Source organism: Lampetra planeri, chromosome 78 (assembly GCF_965212315.1).
Source record: "Lampetra planeri chromosome 78, kcLamPlan1.2.h2, whole genome shotgun sequence".
Lineage (NCBI taxonomy): Eukaryota > Metazoa > Chordata > Hyperoartia > Petromyzontiformes > Petromyzontidae > Lampetra > Lampetra planeri.
Genome location: NC_136183.1, coordinates 3,419,353 through 3,441,690, shown reverse-complemented (window position 1 = coordinate 3,441,690; position 22,338 = coordinate 3,419,353). Strand labels below are relative to the sequence as shown.

Genomic DNA, 22,338 nt, shown 5'->3' with positions numbered 1-22,338 from the left:
ACATTTATTAAAAAGTATATTTAATTAAGTAGAACGTAATATAGGTTTTGGGGTCAGATCGCCTTATTTATAAATGTGTCGTAACCCTCCACCACCCGACACGGCCAAACGGTAAAAAATGTGTCACGTTTTTCAAAGGACAAAATAATTCACTTTTTTACCCCACCGGTGTGCTGAAGATAGAATCAACAGCATTTTTTTATTTGAATACGACGTTTCGCTGATAATTACAATCAGCTTCATCGGGCAAGAATGGTGAAGCTCTCCTGTTGCTTCCGGTCGTAAATAGAGCAGCATCACGGTGACGTCATCATTTAATTCAATTCGATCTGGTGCAATGATTCGAGGCAAAGAGGGGGAGGGTATTGTAATTATATAGATTGGTAATCATTCAATTGTTATTCATTGGTATTTTTTTCCCTTATAAGGAATTGTAATTGTATTTATATAATAATACGCTTCCAGGCCGCACTAAGCCTGTAGCTGTCAGAGCGATGGAAGTTATTTCTGTTTCTCTCAATTTCAATGAATTCTCTAATTAGTCTTGGCCAGTAATAATTAATTTTACACAACACTTCAACGTTATCAAAATCAATTGAGTGTCCTTGTTGACAAGCATGCTCTGTCACTGCCGACAGTTGTGTTTGAGATAATTTAATGTTTCTTTGGTGTTCTTTTAATCTTATGCTGATGTTACGTCCCGTCTGTCCAATATAGCATCTGTCACATAAACAATTAATCCGATATACACCTTCTGTTGATAATTTAGGCAATTCGTTTTTAGTGTCAGATACCAGTTTTTTTTATTTTGTTAATTGTACCAAATCTCACTTTAATGTTTTGTTTTTGCAAAACCTGGGCTTATTTGTCAGTTACTCCTGAGATGTATGGTATTTTGATTGTTTGAACAATCTTATCGCTTTCAGCAGTGTTACTTTGCGTTCGTGATTTGGCCTTCAGTGCTCTGTTAATTTGAACATTATTGTATCCATTCTGTCTAAGTGCTTCTTTAACATGTTTCATCTTTCTCACTAGACTCTCACCATCTAACACTGTTTTAGCCCGATGTATGAGTGTTTTGACAAGAGAGGATTTCTGAGCTGGGTGATGATGTGAATCTGCATTCAGATAGGCATCAGTGTGCGTTTGCTTTCGGTAAGCGCTGTGTGTTATTTTGCCATTAAGACCATGTCCCAGCAAAATATCTAGGAACGGGAGTCTGTTATTTACCTGCATTTCCATGGTGAACTGGATAGCCGGGTGTTGTGCATTGAGATGATTTAGAAAATCATTAAGTGCGTCTTTACCATGTGGCCAGACAACCAAAGTGTCATCAACATATCTAAACCAAAAGGATGGTTTTAATCAGTGGCGGCTCCTGCAAAATCTCTCAGGGGGGGCAAATGTCTGGATGATTGATAAGGATAAGGTCCACCCATGCAATGGATAAATTAACAGCTTAAGCATGTAAAGGCAACTTCACTTATTTAATATTAATGAAAAATAAAGTGACTCTTACAATACATCTTGTTTGTTTCTATACTCACTATTAAAACAAACCACTCAAGTTTATTTTATTAAAGATTCCACTAGGTGGCGATACATTATATTGTTGGATGAAACGTGCTTACGTATGATGACGTTAGCACGTATGATGACGTAAGCACGTTAGTGCAAGCCCTCCCGGAAGCCATAGAGAATGCATTGGAGCGCCTGCCGTTCGAAAAAAAACATCTTTGAATGTAAGTCTATGGGGCCACTCGGGGCGATTCTCAGCCGGAGTGAAATCGCCCAAAAAGAGGCGGTACTCCACAGAACGTGACATGACGCTGATTGGACTATATCCAGAGGCACAGTGACGGCTAGCGTGACTCTGTGGTTGAATGACATTGGTGGTGCGTCGCCCAATCGCCCTAATGAAGAAACCGCCCCTGGTTTAATGTATTCGAGGCAAGTGCTCTTGTTTCAAAGTTCGCCATGTACAAATTGGCTTAAATAACGCGATCTGACCCAAAAACTTATATTATGAATAATATTGGTCGCGAAAGCCTACGTGTTAAAATATGTAGAACATGTTGTCTATATTTATTTAAGTTGCGCATTTTTATGTGACGTCACATTTATCCCCCCCATCGTCACACATCGTCACAAATGTCTGACCGTCCCCTCCCCAGTTGCGTGACGTCATTTATGGACGGCCCCACACGCACTGTATACACAGTTTGTACACACACACTGTATACACAGTTTCTACACACAATGTTCACGTTGTTAAGCTCGCGCACCCAAAGGGTCAATGTTCAATAGAGGGATCCATGGAATAGGAATCTTAATGAACTTAAACTCTAACGCCGCTCTCTGACGTCACCACTGCAATACCTCATCGGCGTGAGGTGGAGGTGTACCCCGCTAGTGACGTCATGTCACCTGCCACCGCGTGACGTCACGAGACACCAGGAAGCTGCCGATCCGCGCGCGCGCTCACAGATCCGAGGTGAGAAGTTCACATCTTGGTTGTTGTTGAGGTGGTTGTTGTTGTTTACCCAGGTAGAGCCTCGCTCCTTCTCTCTCGTAGGGATATCAATTGAGTAGCAGCGAGGATGGAATCGATGTCCAGGTTGGAACATTACAACGCGGGGCCTACCCATGCGGGGCCTTGCCTCCTGCCCTCGCCTGATTGCATTTGCTTTAATTCTCTGCTTAAGTTTAATTTGTCTTCATCTGGCTCACTACTTTGAAAATTTGTTTATTTTAAATATTGTTACAGTTTTTTTTGTTTTATCCTACCAGGCCAAGCCCACTTCAGCTGCTATACCGCTCTTGTTTTCAGAAGCGACCTTCCCACAACAAAGTGGCTTATCAACGTGTGGAAATGTCTGTCGGTCAAATACTCTAAACGCGTGGTGATGTTGACTCTTAATGTGGAGGGGAAAACCCTGAGGATCCGGAGGAAAATCCACGCGACCACGAGGAGAGAGAGACACGCAAACTGCAAATATACAGGAGGGTTCGGGATCGAACCCACCACCTCCTGTAAACCAGGAGAGGCAGTTAACATCTCCCAGCCACCATGGTTTACACTCGAGTACATGACCACAATGAGTCTCAGCACTCTAATTCGGGAGCGTTCTGCCGAGTTGGTTTTGCTGATGCACCCTTGAGACCGATGAACAACTATTTTTATGATCATTGTTTTTTTACCCTTTTATCTGGCAACAAAACTGACACCTTTTTTACGAGGAGTCATGTTTGCATAGACCACAATACCTGCAGTCATAATGCAAACAAAAAACATAACTCTGATAATGTGTGCACTGTCCTTGAAGTTGATTGGTCCACACCCGAGACAGCTTTCCTTAGAGCCTAGTCTCTCTCTCTGATGGTGCATTGTCTTTGAGTTGTGCGCCTTTTGGCGTCATCTGGTCCAACACCATGTGAGACTAGGCTCTAAGGAAAGCTGTCTTGGGTGTGGACCAATCAACTTCAAGGACAGTGCATACATTATCAGAGTTAGGTTTTTGTTTGCATTATGACTTCAGGTATTGTGGTCTATGCAAACATGACTCCTCGTAAAAAAAGGTGTCAGTTTTGTTGCCAGATAAAAGGGTAAAAAAAAACAATTATATTTCTTAATGGCAAATGAGATTCCAATGGTGTAAACTATTTTTATATTACTAACCAATGCTCACAGAGCTGATAGATCTTTTGTCAGAAGTCACCTGGCCATAGATGATATCTCAACGAAATGGCTTTTCACGTGGAAGATTGTAACAGCCAAATAATCTAAATGCATGTTACTAAATGTGGAGGGGGAAAATCGAAGAACCCGGAGAAAAAATAATCTGAGTGAGCGAGTGTACTCATTTGTGTGAGTACTCCGTGAGCGTCCTCTGCGTGCGTGAGTTCGATTCCAACCCTGACGCATCTATAATTGCAGTTTACATTTTTTCTTTTTTCTTTCTCTCCCTGTAGTGGCATTGATTTTTCTCCACATTTAGAAAAATGCATTTTGAGAATTTTGCTGCAATACATTTCCATATTATAACCCACAAAGTTGAGCTATCATTTGTGTCCAGGTCGATTCTGAAAAAGAGCTATGCAGCTCAGATGACCTCACCTGGTAAAATAAAAATATTGTACTGTGTTTGAGGGTTTTCCAATTTAATTTCTTATTTAGCAGTTAAAAATTATGTTTCAGGAGGGTCCTGCATTGGATTGTTTGACCACCACTAAATATTTTTTGAGTTTAGGTTTGGGAGAAAAACGGAAAACCCAGTGGAACACCAATGCCGACGGTGACGGCCGACGCCAGGATAGCAGCCACGGACTCGAAGCGAGAGCAAACCCGGCTCTTGTCCCAAGAAAGGAATCTGCTGCCCTCCACGGTGGCGCATCGCCGGTGGGGCTGCACGCTGAGCCCCAACTTTTCCAGGAGGTCGGTACCTGCAATACACTCGTGGCATAACACGCTCGACACGTATAACTCCTGGTTACACACCTGGTGTCCGAGGCGACCCTTAAGGGTGACCCTCCCCAGCAGTCCCATCCCACTTCCACTTGCAGTGTGCAGCGCACGATCCGGGGCCTGTAGGCGGCCCACTTCAACCCCGACCACGCTGCAGTGTGTTGCACTCACGAGTGACGTTACCGCCCCCCGTGTCCAGCAGAATCCGGGTACGCCGCCTGTTCACCTGCCCTTCCACGAGTGACGTGGCCCCCATTATTCCTGCCACCAGCTCCCGCAGCCAGTCACCCACAGTCGCCGCATTCTGGGGTGTTGTTGTCAGCGTCTGCGTGGGGGTCACTCGCTCACCATTATCACGACAGTTTATTTGTGTTGGGACCACGTCGATTGCACCCCTCTGTGGTCCCATCTTTAGGGAGGCCTTGGTTGTTAACCCTGGTGCTTCTCTCGCGCGGGCGATCTGGGGACTGTCTCTCACAAGATGCCCCCATTGGTCACATAGATAGCACGCACGGGGAAGGGCGGTGGCACCATAAGAGGCCCTTTGCCCTTTCCCCCTTCCCCTCCCAGTGCGCATTTGTTCGAGTTCTGCCTCTTATTGAGATACTCGCCTGGTTAACCCCCAGACCATGGAGCGTAGCCCTCCCACCTCGGACTGGACTATCTCCGCTGTGGACTGCAGCTTGGTCACATTCAGGTGTACTTGGGTTACCTCCTCGCGTACTTGAGTCGCATGGCCTGCGATATCTCCTATGCCGGTCTGTATCCCTGCCACCCATCCTGGGGTTGTCTCACGGGGTCCCGGAGGCTCCCTCGTCCCCCTCCCCTCACCTCCTCTGGAAGAAGACTTGCAATGGTGCTATCCCGTCCCAGCCGTCGGAATTCCGCACGCTTGCAAGCAAATCTCTCACACACACACGTGCGCGTACTCGGCAAGGGTGTTAGATGGGGGATATGGGCAGTTCGCATCTGGTTGACACCCCGTTGTGCTTGTCAGATACTGCTGAACTTTCTCGGTGGCGAGGTCATCTATGAACTCGGCAGTGTATCCCAGGCGTGCGCTCTGTGTTAGCAAGCGTGATTTATTTTCATGCGTGCTCACTGAGATCCGAAGTGAGAAGTTCACATCGTTGTCGTGGTGGTAGTTGTTGTTTACCCAGGTAGAGCCTCGCTCCTTCTCTGTCTTGTAGGGAGGCCGCTTTGGATTGCACCACTCTTCGATTTCACATTAATATGCTAATTTATTACAGTAACATCACTAGCCCCGGCCACTTCTTTATGACCCTTGGGCTACACCCATTTCAAACCTTTTAAAACAGTCTGCCTCAGCAGCAGACCATGCATTTTCTATCAGTGTTCTTGTTTGCATTCTGACCACAAGTATTGTGGTTAATGCACACATGATTCCTTGTAAAAGGTTTCAGTTTGGTGTTTTAACATCTTAACACCTGTTTTGTTGCCAGAAAAACGGGGAAAACCTGTTCTCATATTTTGGTACTGGCAAAGGTCCCATGATGAAATATTGCAGTATATTAGAGGTGAGCCGTGCGTGTGCAGAGAGGACAGTAAGGAGTCGGAAGTGAATGAATTTTGTGGCAAAAATGCAGGCCTGATAATATGTAAGGATAATGTGGTAAATGAGAAAAAATATAGCAGCAGCGGGGTGTTGGAGTGTGCAGGTGTTACAGGTGTTGAAGGTGAACAGGTAAGCTAAAAATTGCGTGAAAACATAATAACTTACCCTTGAGTACACATGGAAAATATGGGGTGTGTAGGTTTCATAGTGTTGGCGCAATTTGGTTCTCAAAAAAACACAGGAAGTCTGCTTCATTTATATACATTTACTAGCGGTAAGTACCCGGCTTTGCTCGGGCGAAAAAGGAAGATACACACAAGGACTTACACACATACATTGACCCACACACATAGAAACACATCAACTTAGACGCACACACACACATATATGCTTAAATCCAGGAAAGGATCGTTAGCAGGCCAGACTAAATGTTTCTAACTGGCGAAGATGTTCCATTAGGGGGGTGCATGTTTCGCAAGCGTAGAGAAGGGAGGGAATTACCGTGGCCGAGAAGACCTGGAGCTTCATGCGGAGCGAAAGACCAGGTAGCTTCCACACAGCATTACGCAACTGATGAAAAGATAATGCCGCTCCACTGATTTGGAGTGAGACCTCTGCTGTTAAACCGGAGCCGGTCATGAGCACACTGGGCAGGTATTGGAATCTCGGCAATCTCTCCACAACTGCCGCATCACCAATTGTGAGTTGTGGGGGTGGATTGTTCGATGGTACAAAATACGCAGGCAGGTGCTTAGTTTTGGTGGGGCTAATGGTAAGGCCCCACCTCTTAGTGGCAAGCTCCAGGTTCAGCCGCAGTGAGCAGCAATCACCAGAGCATCGGCATACATAACATGGTTGAGCAATAGGGAGGCATCCCTTGACCGCACCCGGGCATCGATCAACCTCCCATTGTATCTGTACCATATGGTAATTCCTCGGGAACAGCCATTGAAGTCTTCACCAACTACGTGGTAAAAAGATATGTTAAATAATGTGGAGCCAGAGGACATTCCTGTCACACCCCAAGGTGTAGAGGGAATGGCTCTGACTGACGGCCACGTAGTTTGACGCGGGGCCGCTCACCAAGATGAAGGTCCTTAAGGATCGTGAGCAAAGTTTGAGGGACTCCGAAAGCATGAAGAACAACCCATAGGCCAGGCCTACTGATGGTATCATAGGCCTTAAGCAGGTCAATAAAGCACATACATTCACTCACATACACACATGGACCTACAGACACGCAAAGAAATGGACTTACACTGACTGACATGGAGCCATGCACACAAAGCGACTAACACAGACGGCCATGGACTGACACACAGACATATCGACTCACACACACAAAGACACGGACTTACACACACACACATATGGACTCACACACGCATAGACATGCACTTTAGATACACACACATGGAGTTACAAACACATCAACGTACACACATACAGTGACTCACACACATCGACTCACACACAGACATACGTGGACTCACAAACACATTGATGTAAACACACATGTACTTACACACACTTATCGACTAAGACACACACACATGGACTTACACACACTTACAAAGACTGACACACACATTTCCCTACACACCCATAGACATATGGACTGTGACACACAGACATCTACTTTAGATACACACACATGGATTAACACACACACACATCGACTGACACACATAGACACACAAACGCACATTGACTTACACACTCAGATGGAGCCATGCACACACATCGACTCACACACACGCATTGACTTACACATCATACACATCGAGTGAAACACACACGTATGGACTTGCACACACATGTGGACTAAAACACACACAGCGACAGATACGCACACAAATGGACTGACACACACACACAAACAATTGTACGTACACACACACGGGGCGTTGTCCGTTTCAAAAAGACAGACACACACATGGACTTACACACAGACATGGACCCACACACGTAGAAACCCATCGACTTACACGCACACAAACGCAAATGGACTCACACAGACATCGACTTTAGGCACACGCATGTAGTTTCTGCACACGAACATTATAATAGTAATAGAGTATTAAGCAACTTATTAGTTTAATAATAGTAAAGAATGAAGACGAAGTTGTTATGTGTACACAAACATTATCATTGTAATATTTGTAAATGTATTTGTTTAATAATAGAAAGCAATAAACCTGAGTTCTTAGCTAAAGATTGAATAAAATAGTACTTTACATTGGCGTAGTAACGCCTCGTCCGGTGCAGAGCCCGTGGCCTCGCCAGATTGGCAAGCCAGAGGAGGTGAGATATTGCCAGGCTGCGGGCTGGGCCACTACCCTCGCCCCCCCCCCCACCATCCCCCCGCCCTCGCCAGAATAATACTATGTAACCGCTTTAATAACATTAAATTAATATCTAAGGACTTTATATCAGTAACTGCACGCATTGGGGGTGGCGGGGGGAAGAGGACATCACACTGTGAAGAGAAATCGACAGCGTGATGTGTATATCTATTCCTTGTTAAACGCGTAAAATAAAATGTCCCCGTGAGCTCGAGTGAACGCGCACCACTTGACAGGGTCCACCCCCCCCCCCCAACGCAATTAGCGTCACTTGGTACGGTCGATGTGGCGCAATAAGTAAATAATTAATCATAGAAACGGCACAAATGTGTTAATTAAACTACTTTAAAGTTTACGGATTGGAAAACGGAATAGCCTATTCCCACCGCGGGGCTTAGGGCGTGCCGCCTGTCAAATTTTTTTCTACGTTCAGCCCACCGTCCGAGAGCCAAATCCCCCGCAAGCGCGAGCACGCGAAGACTTTTATATATAAGACTAGCAGAAGTACCTGGCGTTGCCCGGGTGAAAAATATATTTCTTAATAACCTTACATATGTAGTGGTGGTGTTGACGCGCGCCGACTGTGACAGTGATGGATCACGGGGCGGCACGGGGTGCGGGGTTGGGCACGCGTTGTGGGCGTGGTATGGACACGCGCGCGCCGGGAGTGACGGATGACGGGGCGGCGCCGCGTGGGTGGTGAGGCACGCTGAGATGTGGGAAAACAGGATCGTAGCCAGCGCCCAGTGATTGGTCAAATAGGATGGGTGCTCTCAGCGACGTCCGCAGGTGGGGTATAAAGGGGGACGCGCGAGAGCACTCGGGGTTGTTAACCAGTTGAAGATCGAAGACGGAGTTGAAGACATAGTGCCCCGAGACCCCTAGTCCCGCTGTCCTTGTAGGGACCGGGGCCCTGTGTGGCTCGGAGGCGAGACTGTGGGACCCGTGGTTCGACGCCCACGTGGGTCGGGACTGGGGGACCCACAGTCGAGACGGACACCCCGGCAGGGTGTGTCCAGAGTAGCTCAGTGGGCGTTAGTCGCCAGAGTAGCTAAGTGGGTGTTAGTCACCCGAGTAGCTCAGTGGGTGTTTGTCACCCGAGTAGCTCAGTGGGCGTTAGTCGCCAGAGTAGCTCAGTGGGCGTTAGTCGCCAGAGTAGCTAAGTGGGTGTTGGTCACCCGAGTAACCCAGTGGGTGTTAGTCACCCGAGTAGCTAAGTGGGTGTTAGTCACCCGAGTAACCAAGTGGGTGTTAGTCACCCGAGTAACCAAGTGGGTGTTAGTCACCCGAGTAGCTAAGTGGGTGTTAGTCACCCGGGTAACCAAGTGGGTGTTAGTCACCCGAGTAACCAAGTGGGTGTTAGTCACCCGAGATACTACAGTGGGTGTTAGTCGCCTGTGAACCGAAGTTGGTGAAATAAAGAGTGTGCTACCCGTGAAGTCGTCTCCCGCCGAGTTACTACATTACAACTGGCGTCAGAAGTAAACCTGTCTTCAAGAAGAATGGATACTAGGAAGACTACCCGTACCCACGAGCGAGATCGGGAAGACGACGGCGTACCGGAGACACCAACCTCGGGAGGAGAGGACGAGGAGTTGCCGCCGATGCAGCACTTCGCGGCGATGGCCGATGCTCAGCTCGCCTCCGACACCAGCCTACAGGACGCGCACTCCCGCCTGGCGGAGTTGCTGCTCGCCGCCGCTGCAGTTTTGGCGGAGATCTCCGTTCCAGCGGGCGGAGGGACGGCTGCGGGGTTGGAGGAGGGCGGCGCGGCTGGAGGGTTCCCGCCAGAAGGCGCTTCGCGCCAAAAGTTTTGAGGTTGGCGCCGTTTTTGAGGGACCGCCATTGTTTGGCGGGAAGCGGGGACACCACGTGGCCGGAGATCTCCACTCAGCGCGGCCCGCGTCATCGGCGCGCGCCGGAGCTCTCCAGGGTGCGACTGCTGACAGAGCCGACATTTTGTACAACCACAGTGGCGCGGGGGAAAATCGTTCCGACGACGACGACGACCGAGTCCTCCAGCAACGATTGCCCGCGCTGTCGGCGTTCAAGGCAGACGGAGGCGACTGGGGAGCCTTCCACCGAAGGTTCCTCGCACATCAAGAAATGTCGGGGTGGTCCGACACCACTGCCCTGCGCGCTCTGCCAGCGATGCTCGACGACGACGCGCTTGCAGCCTTCACATCGGCCCCACGGTCGTCTCGCTCAACGCTCCAGGCCGCGCTACACCTGATGGCTAGGGTGTTCGGCCCGCCCTCGACCTGCCGCCACCAATTCTACGATCGGCGGAAGGTGGCTGGGGAAACAACGCTCGCCTATCGCACGGCGCTGCTCGCCTTGGCGGACGCAGCTTTTCCCCGCATGGACAAGGAGGGGAAGGACGCCATGGTGACGGAGCAGCTGCTGGCGTTGGCCCACGAGTTGGGAGTCCCCATCAATGTGGCAGACGAAATGGATATCTGCTCCCTGGCGATCGCCACGAGTATTCACGCGTACGAGGTCCTCAAGCGCAAGCCGACGGTCGTCTGCAAATTGGCGGAGAACGCGGCACTGGCCGCCACGATCGCCGAGCCTCAGCCAGCTGCGGATTGGGAGCAGGCCTTCGCTGTATCGCGTCCGGGGGAGTGGAGAACGGGAGGTCGTTCACCCACACGTTCATCCCGCAAGCTGGAGCAACCGAAACCTACGACATCCCTCGTCGTCTGCTACAACTGCGGCCTTCGGGGTCACGTCGCAGCCGGGTGCCAGGCCCCGCGTCAGCGCGCCACGGGACCACGTCGGAACGACGACCAGGCCCACAAGTCATCCCAACTAAACCCGGCAAGTCGCGGCACCTCACACGCCCGGTCCACATACGCGGCACGTTCGGGTCGCCGCTTGGCGGTGGGGGGTCCGCGGCTGGGTGCTGGGGGTTCACTTCGGCGGGGGGGGTCCGTACACGGCCCGCAAGCAGTCGAATGGTCCGAATTGGCCCACAGGATAGTGGCTGCGTCGGCCGGGTCGTCCGTGGTAACGGGGTTTATTGACGGGGTTGAGGTCCGGGTGCTTGTGGACACGGGTGCGTCGGCCACTATCATTTCGGACCTTATTTGTAACATTCTTCCCGTCCAAAGTCGACCCCTTCTGCCTGTGGACGTGCCATTTTATGCGGCGAATGGGGGATCCCTGGGGATCATCGGCCAGATTCGGGCGACTATTTGCATTGGTGACATCAAATTGGCGGGCCCTATTTTTGTATCATCATCGCTGGCCGTTCCTTGTTTGCTAGGTATGGACTTTTTGTCCAAAATGCCCATCAAAATTCTCATAGATCAGGCCTGCATTGAGCTTCCGTCGGGACGGCGGGTTGCGTTCTTGACAAGCCCTATCAAAATACGCACGGTTTGTGCGACGGTGCAGGCGCTGGCAACTCAGACTGTACGGGTGCCCCCGGGATCGCAAATGTTGGTACCCCTTCGGTTGAGGAAACCACTCGGGGTGGGTGCGGAGGCACAGGGAGTACTGTTGGGGCCGTCTAACAGGGCCAAAAGGGGCCTCGATTTGGCGGTAGCTCAAACCATGGTGAGAGGGGACAGTGAGCCGTTCGTAATGGTCCTGAATACGGGGTCGCGGCCGGCCATAATTACGCAGGGAACGGTGCTGGCTCACGCCGCGCCGCTACCCGTTGAGGAACAGCTCGTTGCTCACGCCGATTTCAGTGTCGAGTCGCATCCTCCAAGTGATGAGGGGACAGAGTGGTTGGACTCGTTGTGTGCCGGGTCTGCTAACTTGTCCAAGGTGCAATTGGGAGCATTGAGGGGTTTGCTACTCGAGTTTGCTGACGTGTTCAGCAGACATAAGTACGATATCGGCTGCACAGACCTGTTGCGCCACCACATAGATACGGGGGACGCGGCCCCTATTCGACAGAATCCCTTCCGGCTCAGCCCAGCCGAGAAGGAGCATGTGCAGTCGGCGGTTAATGATATGTTGGCGGCCGACATCATTTCGCCCTCTTCTAGTCCGTGGGGTGCTCCTATTGTCCTAGTTAAAAAACAGGACGGGTCTTTGCGGTTCTGTGTCGATTTCCGCCGCTTAAACAAAATCTCGATGGCGGATGCGTATCCGCTCCCCAGAATGGATGAGTCGCTGGATGCCTTGGCGGGAGCACAGTTTTTTTCCACACTCGATCTGCTTTCCGGATTTTGGCAATTGCCCCTCGATAACGAATCTAAACCTAAAACCGCTTTCCGGTGGCCTATTTGAATTCAACCGTTTGCCCATGGGCTTACATTCCGCTCCCGCCACGTTCCAGAGGCTCATGGAATTGGTTTTGTCGGGCCTCCAATGGGACTCCTGTTTGATTTATCTCGACGATATCATCGTTTTCAGCCGGACTTTTGAGGAGCACCTCCAGCGACTGAGAGCGGTGTTCCTCAGTATGCGTTCCGCTAAGCTTAAATTTAAACCGGCTAAATGTTTTCTGCTTCGGGAATCGGTCAGGTATTTGGGCCATATCGTGAGTCGTTCAGGGATCTCGACAGACCCTGCTAAGACGCACTGCGTCAGCTCATGGCCAACGCCAACCTCGGTCACGGAGGTTCGCAGCTTTATTGGATTCGCCTCCTATTACCGTCGGTTTGTCAAGCAGTTTGCCACCATAGCCAGGCCCCTGCACGCTTTAACGGCTAAGGGTGTGCGGTTTCACTGGGGGGCGGAAGAGGAGGCTGCGTTCTGCTCCCTTCGTGACGCCTTGGTGCAGGCTCCCCCCTTGTGTTACCCCGATTTCACACAACCGTTTTTGCTTGACACGGATGCCAGCAACACGGGTATCGGGGGAGTGCTCTCACAGGTGGTCGGGGGGGTTGAACGGGTGGTCGCCTACGGTAGTAGAGTTCTTTCCCCCGCCGAACAACGCTATTGCGTGACTCGCCGTGAATTGTTAGCGATTGTGTTTTTTACACAGCAATTCAGGCCGTATCTTTACGGCCGTCATTTTACGGTTCGTACGGACCATGCGGCTCTCCAATACGCTATGCGGGTGGCGCAGCCATCGGGCCAATTGTCCCGATGGTTGGAGGTCCTTCAGGACTACCAATTCACGACGATTTACCGCAAGGGATTACGACACTCAAATGCGGACGCCTTGTCGCGGTTGCCATCGCGCACGGACTGCGCATGTTTGCTGGGATCGGCGCGGTGTAAACCCCCGGTCGCCGACGCCGCGGGAGTTGCGCTCGCCGCCACTGACACCCCGGGTGTCGACGCTCCCACGGGGAGGGACTCGCTGTTATCGTTGCCCCTCATTGAGTGGGGCCGTCTCCAAATGTCCGACAGCTCCCTGCTTACGCTACGTCGGAAAGTTGACGCTCCCGAGGTAGGGGATGCGCGGGTCGGTTCCTGGGTGTGCAGACAGGGCCTCTTGATGAAGTGGGACAACATGTCCCGGCGTCACGTGCTTGTTGTGCCTTTTGCTATGCGGGATAGGGTCGTTCTGGCTGCTCATGAACGACTCATGCATCTGGGTTTTCACAAGACGCTCGCCCTAATCCAGCGAGACTATTATTGGCCGGGGATGGGTAACGACGTGGCGAACATTCTTAAGGGATGCGTAGGGTGCGCCCGAAGAAAACCGCCACCATTGGCGGCTAATCCACCGCTGCAATCCATTCAAGTTTCGCGCACAAACGAATTGGTTGCGTTAGATATCTTGGGGCCCTTTCCTGCTACGCCGAGGGGAAATAGGTTCCTGCTGGTTGGCGTAGAGTACTTCACCCGATGGCCCATGGCATGGCCACTCGCCAACCAGTCGGCTGCAGCGGTTGCGGACGCCTTCGTCCAGAGTTATGTTTTGGACAAAGGCGCCCCCGAACGCTTGCTGACGGATCAAGGAAAGAATTTTTCGAGCGTTTTGTTGCGCGAGGTGTGCGACCTGTTGGGTACAAAGAAAGTGCGGACTTCCCCGTACCACCCGCAGACTGACGGGATGGTTGAGCGTCTGAACAGGACGATTACGTCTATGCTGTGCCAACAGGTCTGCGACGATCAGGTTGATTGGGACTTACAGGTGCCAGGGGTACTCGCGGCCTATCGAATGGCCCCTCATGCGGCGACGGGGTTTTCCCCATTTTTTCTTATGTATGGGCGGGAGGCCGATCCGGCCATGGACGTCCAACTGGGGATTTCCCAGCCACGTGCAAAATCAAAATTGGCAGACCACATCAAATTTAATATCGCCAAATTGGCTGAAGCGCGGGAGGCGGCGAGATTGAATTTGCGGTCTCGGCAAATCGCGAACGAGAGATTGCATGGACGGAGGGTGCATACGCACGATTGGCGATAAGGCCTGGCTGCATTGTCCACATGCACCGTTGGCTACGTCCCCCAAATTGTTGAGACCTTGGAGGGGACCGGTGGAAATTGTGCGGGTTGCACGACCCCAGGGTATACAGATTAAATGGGGAAAACGCCGTTGGTACGTGCACCCCTCCCGACTGAAGCCCTATGCGGCACCGTGTGACCCCGTTCTGTGCCGTAACGACCGGGCGTGTGATGTGACCGTCGACTCGGGGAGGGATGTGTCGCAGGCTGATCCTCACGTGTCTCTACCTGACCCTCCCCCAGGTGTCTCGGGCCTGACGGCTGCTGACCGTCGGGAACCGGAATCCCGCGGCACGCGCGGGTCCCCGATGCCTGGCCCGTGCCTTCCTGAACTGCCGGCACCGCCGGACGGTCAACCGCGTTTGATGCCGTACGACGGACCGGCAAGGCGGACTCGGGCTAGGGCACAACACTTTTCATGAAGACATTTTTCAACACCGAGCTCGCCCGGTGTTCCCCCTCTGCCGGGGTAATGTCCCATTCTAGGGACGCTCGGAAAGAATGGGACGCTGCACGAGTCGGAAGAGAAGAAAAAAATAAAATGGAAATTTTTTTTTTCTTTTCTGCATACACATTTGGTATTGTCACTCGCCGGATTGTATATATTGTTCTGTTGTTGTGTAGTGGCATTGGTTGATGGTTGCGGATGGCAGTGTTCGCGTTGTGTTGTGTTGTTACGTTGGTTGTTGTTCTTGTTGTTGTGTTACGGGGCACACTGGGGGGAGGGGGTGTTGTATATTTTTATAGCAGCCGGGTCGGCTGCGAGCTATGTGGTAGGGGGTGATGTAGTGGTGGTGTTGACGCGCGCCGACTGTGACAGTGATGGATCACGGGGCGGCACGGGGTGCGGGGTTGGGCACGCGTTGTGGGCGTGGTATGGACACGCGCGCGCCGGGAGTGACGGATGACGGGGCGGCGCCGCTTGGGTGGTGAGGCACGTTGAGATGTGGGGAAAACAGGATCGTAGCCAGCGCCCAGTGATTGGTCAAATAGGATGGGTGCTCTCAGCGACGTCCGCAGGTGGGGTATAAAGGGGGACGCGCGAGAGCACTCGGGGTTGTTAACCAGTTGAAGATCGAAGACGGAGTTGAAGACATAGTGCCCCGAGACCCCTAGTCCCGCTGTCCTTGTAGGGACCGGGGCCCTGTGTGGCTCGGAGGCGAGACTGTGGGACCCGTGGTTCGACGCCCACGTGGGTCTGGACTGGGGGACCCACAGTCGAGACGGACACCCCGGCAGGGTGTGTCCAGAGTAGCTCAGTGGGCGTTAGTCGCCAGAGTAGCTAAGTGGGTGTTAGTCACCCGAGTAGCTCAGTGGGTGTTTGTCACCCGAGTAGCTCAGTGGGCGTTAGTCGCCAGAGTAGCTCAGTGGGCGTTAGTCGCCAGAGTAGCTAAGTGGGTGTTGGTCACCCGAGTAACCCAGTGGGTGTTAGTCACCCGAGTAGCTAAGTGGGTGTTAGTCACCCGAGTAACCAAGTGGGTGTTAGTCACCCGAGTAACCAAGTGGGTGTTAGTCACCCGAGTAGCTAAGTGGGTGTTAGTCACCCGGGTAACCAAGTGGGTGTTAGTCACCCGAGTAACCAAGTGGGTGTTAGTCACCCGAGAAACTACAGTGGGTGTTAGTCGCCTGTGAACCGAAGTTGGTGAAATAAAGAGTGTGCTACCCGTGAAGTCGTCTCCCGCCGAGTTACTACATTACACATATATACACAGCTACGGTGGGCTTTGACAATACCTTTCACCACTCACAACTCACCCTCACCACTCATCCTCACCACTCCCACTCACTACTCACCATTCACCATCACAACTCACCACTCACCAATCTCCCTCACCAATCTCCCTCACCCTCACCACTCACCCTCACCGCTCACCCTCACCCTCACCACTCATCCTCACCACTCACCATCACCAAAAGCCCTAACTACTCACCCTCACCACTCACCCTCACCACTAACCCTCACCACTCATCCCCACCACTCACCCCTAACCACTCACCCTCACCACTCAGCACTCACCCTCACCACTCACCCTCACCACAACCACTCACCCTCACCACAACCACTCACCCTCACCGCTCACCACTCACCCTCGCCACTCACCCTCACCACTCACCCTGACCAGTCACCCTCACCACTAACCCTCACCACTCACCCTCACCACTAACCCTCACCATCACCACTCACCCTTACTACTCAACACTCAACCTCACCACTCACCCTCATCACTCACCCTCAACACTCACCCTAACCCCTCTCCTCACCACTCTCCCTCACCACTCACCGTCACCACTCACCACTCACCCTCACCACTAACCCTGACCCCTCACCAATGACCACTCACCACTCACCCTCACCACTCACCACTCACCCCTCACCATCACCGCTCACCCTCACCACTCTCCCTCACCACTCACCACTCACTCTCACCATTCACCCTCACCACTCACCCTCACCACTCAACCTCACCACTCAACCTCACCCTCACTACTCACCATTCATCCTGACCAATCACCACTGACCAATCACCACTCACCACTCTCCACTAACCCTCACCACTCAACCTCACCACTCACCTTCAAAACTAACGAATCTCTCACCACTCACCCTCACCACTCAGCCCTCACCACTCACCCTCACCACTCATGCTCACCACTCACCCATCACCACTCACAACTGCCACTCACCCTCACAACAACCACTCACCCTCACCGCTCACCACTCACCCTCACCACTCACCCTCACCACTCACCCTCACCACTCACCCTCACCACTAACCCTCACCACTCACCCTTACCACTCACCCTCACCACTAACCCTCACCATCACCACTCACCCTTACTACTCACCACTCAACCTCTCCACTCTTCGTCACCACTCACCCTCACCACTCACCCCTCACCACTCACCCTCACCACTCACCCTCACCACTCACCCTCACCACTCACCCTCACCACTCACCCATCACCATCACCACTCACCCTCACCACTCTCCCTCACCACTCACTCTCACCATTCACCCTCACCATTCAGCCTCACCACTCACCCTCACCACTCACCGTCACAACCACCACTCACCCTCACCACTCATCCTCACCACTCAACCTCACCACTCAACCTCACCCTCACTACTCACCATTCATCCTGACCACTCACCACTCTCCACTAACCCTCACCACTCAACCTCACCACTCACCCTCAAAACTAACGACTCTCTCACCACTCACCCTCACCACTCAGCACTCACCCTCACCACTCACCCTCACCACTCACGCTCACCACTCACCCATCAGCACTCACAACTGCCGCTCAACCTCACAACAACCACTCACCCTCACCACTCACCCTCACCACTCACCCTCACCACTCACCCTGACCACTCACCCTCACCACTAACCCTCACCACTCACCCTTACCACTCACCCTCACCACTAACCCTCACCATCACCACTCACCCTTACTACTCACCACTCAACCTCACCACTCTTCGTCACCACTCACACTCACCACTCACCCCTCACCACTCACCCTCACCACTCACCCTCACCACTCACCCCTCACCATCACCACTCACCCTCACCACTCTCCCTCACCACTCACTCTCACCATTCACCCTCACCATTCAGCCTCACCACTCACCCTCACCACTCACCCTCACCACTCACCACTCACCGTCACAACCACCACTCACCCTCACCACTCACCCTTACCACTCAACCTCACCACTCAACCTCACCCTCACTACTCACCATTCATCCTGACCAATCACCACTGACCAATCACCACTCACCACTCTCCACTAACCCTCACCACTCAACCTCACCACTCACCCTCACCACTCACCCTCAAAACTAACAACTCTCTCACCACTCACCCTCACCACTCAGCACTCACCCTCACCACTCACCCTCACCACTCACCACTCACTCTCACCATTCAGCCTCACCACTCGCCCTCACCACTCACTCTCACCACTCACCGTCACAACCACCACTCACCTTCACCACTCACCCTCACCACTCACCCTCACCACTCAACCTCACCACTCAACCTCACCCTCACTACTCACCATTCATCCTGACCAATCACCACTGACCAATCACCACTCTCCACTAACCCTCACCACTCAACCTCACCACTCACCCTCAAAACTAACAACTCTCTCACCACTCACCCTCACCACTCAGCACTCACCCTCACCACTCACCCTCACCACTCACGCTCACCACTCACCACTCACCCATCACCAATCACAACTGCCACTCACCCTCACAACAACCACTCACCCTCACCACTCACCACTCACCCTCACCACTAACCCTCACCATCACCACTCACCCTTACTACTCACCACTCAACCTCACCACTCTTCGTCACCACTCACCCTCACCACTCACCCCTCACCACTCACCCCTCACCACTCTCCATCACCACTCACTCTCACCATTCACCCTCACCATTCAGCCTCACCACTCACCCTCACGACTCACCCTCATCATTCCCCACTCTTCCTCACCACTCACTCTCACTATTCAGCTCACCATTCAGCCTCACCACTCACAACCACCACTCACCCTCATCACTCACCCGCACTACTCACCACTCATCCTCACCAATCACCACTGACCAATCACCACTCACCACTCACCCTCACCACTCTCCACTAACCCTCACCACTCAACATGACCACTCAACCTTACCACTCACCCTCACCACTCACCCTCACCACTAACCAATCTCTCACCCCTCACCACTCACCCTCACCACTCACTAATCACCACTCACAATCGCCACTCACAACCGCCACTCACCCTCACCACTCACCCTCACCCTCACTACTCATCCTCACCAATCACACCCTCACCATTATATTTTTGCCCCAGTCAACGCCGGATATTTCCCATTCGTAGCAGTTTATATCAACTCTATAACCAACTTATATTAAACGGGAACAGTGCCATCCTAAAGTAATCTACAACCTTCGATTAGTCCTTTGTGCGATTCAAAGAATCGATTCCTGGCATGTTGGGGGTTTACATTTTGAATGACAGAGTTTTATTTTCATTTGTATGTTATGTTTTCAGGAGTTTTTAATTACATTTTTGCCCCGGTCAACGCCGGATATTTCCCGTTCGTAGCAGTTTATATCGACTATAACCAACTTATAGTAAACGGGAATCGTCCGATTATAAAGGAATCTACAACCTTCGATTCCTTTTCGCGATTCAGAGAATCGATTCTTGGCGCGTCGGGTTTAAAAGTAATTACACAGTTGTATTTTCATTGGTATGTAATGTTTTAAAGTTTTCAGAAGATTTTAAATGTATTTTCCCCCCGGGCAACGCTGGGTATATCGAGTTTATACCACAAAGTCGTCGCTTGACACGGGTGGGGTGTCGAGGCCTAGTACCGTGCAGAGCCTCCGGCCTCGCCTAGATTGCCCACTCGGCTGAGACTGGGTACTGGGGCCGTTACCCCCCCCCCCCCCCGCGCTACAATAATACTGTCTAATCGCTATCATTTTATTATCTGCAGACCCTATAATAGTAATTGCACACATTGGGGTGGGGGGGGAGTGAAGAGGACGTGAAACTTTGATGAATTTACCTCAGAGTTGCGTGTTAATGCGTGCGCATATTTTTAACGGGAATTAAAAATGGCGTCCACCCCGCAGCGAAGGCGTCGCTGGCCGTTGCCAGGGGCAACCGCCGTGGTCCGCGCCGGTCGGCAATAGTAAATAAATAAATAAAGCATTAGATAAATAAATAAAGAGAAATCGCACTAAATCGATAATCGGTCCGATTTAAAGTTTAGAGACGAAAAATCGGAAATGCCTAAGTTTACCGCGGGGCCGGGGGCGTGCCCACCTGCAAATTTTTTTCGTCCTAAACCCCACGGCTCGAGCGCCAAATCCCTCGCAAGCGAGCGTACGTAGAGGGACAAACGGACAGACAAAAAGTGACGTTTATAGGTTAGATACTCATCTTGGAATGTTTTGTATACGGTTTCTCGACGTTTATTTCAGTAATTTAGTTTATTGGGAATACAGTACAGTACTTATTTAAATTGTGATGTATATTTTATATGCCGTTTACCTAACTCCATTATTTAGGTAAGGATTAAATATTTAATATCGGCATTTTAGCTTTCGCACGGCACTTTCCAAGAATGTAACCTCCGCGCTATTCAAGGGGCTGCTGTATTTTCTATCCATCAGCTATAGCACAGGAGTACGGATTTCAGCAGAAACTAGATTTCTGCTTTCTTGGTGTAATTACGGCCTATAGTACCATAAAGAGGCTTGGGGTTTTGGATTGTTTTTGGTTTTAGATATCTCTGCCTCTGCTCACATTCGTTGAGGATTTTTATGATTTTTGGATGGCCCATCTAAAGCTGCGTGACCAGGAGTCGGATCCCTTTCCTGTTCAATTTGGCATCTGGCCGAAATTCCCTCTGGCCCCATGCATTACATTACGTAGCATTTTCAAATAATTGTGTTTTAAGAAGCTCGCAATGGCCCTATAAAATGCATTTCATAGAGTAACAATGATACCCTAATCGATGCCTGGTTATAGTCAAGGGATTGTCCCCTGTTGGTCAACCATGTTACGCATGTTGATGATCTGGTCATGGCTACTCAATGATATTGAGTTGGAGAATCGTGTTTTGTACCTGGAGAATTCCATGACGAAATGGGGCCTTGCATATGTTCTACAAAAATATCACCTCCCTGGGAAAATCTTGACCTAAAGCCTTCGTAACTGCAGGAATTCATATTCTTTGGGTCTTTCGGTTAAGTGATGTGACTTTACCGAAAGACCCAAAGAACACCTCCCTGGGAATTTAATGTCATTCAACACTGCACCTACTCAGCTCTCCATGAATAATCAGGTCGTTCTACACGTGGTGGAGGAGCTCCTATACCTGGTTAATGTGTTCACGACCAGCTTTGGTTTGGCATCCAAAGTCTCACTTCAAATTGGTCTAGCAGCATTCTTTCATTAGGCTCTGTAACACTATGTGGAAGCTGCCTGGACTTTTTTACATACAAAGCTGTGAGTGTCCATCGCCAAGGTCTAGTCCATTGCAAAGGTCTCCTAAAAAAAACAGGCAATAGTCTACATTATAGACTGCCAATACACTCACCGAGGTTAAGAACCAAGCTACAGTCTACATTATAGACTGCCAGTACGCTCACCAAGGCTAAAAACCAGGCTACACTCTACATTAGTCGTTTTTTTCTTCTATTCACTTTATTTGTATTATTATTTTCTATCTACATGACTTTACCGAAATAACCAAAGAATATGAATTCCCGCTATCACAAAAGTTTTAAGTCAAGATCATCCCAGGGAGGTGATCTTTTTGTAGAACATATGCAAGGCCCCATTTCGTACAGAACAAGATTTTATAAGAATGTAAACAGACAGGAAATTAACACTCCACATATGCAGCTGAAGTTAGATCTGTTCATCCTCGCATTCAAGCTCATCTGAGTCTGGCTTCACACCTCTAAGTTGCAAATGAACATTATTTTATACATTTCTACATAATACAAATATTCTTTTCAACAGCCTTTGCTATGTTAGCTAAT

At 50.9% G+C, this 22,338-nt stretch overlaps 1 protein-coding gene across 3 annotated transcripts in view; it reads left to right on the top strand.

The window, feature by feature from the left end:
- The first annotated feature begins 2,396 nt into the window (after positions 1–2,396).
- LOC144738162 (uncharacterized) overlaps positions 2,397–22,338 on the top strand; it is a 32,469-nt gene continuing 12,527 nt past the window's right edge. For 2 of the 3 annotated variants that reach the window (XM_078621136.1, XM_078621139.1), the window contains exons 1-2: positions 2,397–2,494; positions 4,251–4,435. The gene's annotated coding sequence lies outside the window, so the exon portion shown is untranslated. Of the gene's footprint in view, positions 2,495–3,418; positions 4,436–22,338 lie in introns of those variants that run through there. The other variant, XM_078621138.1, reaches the window with a different exon arrangement.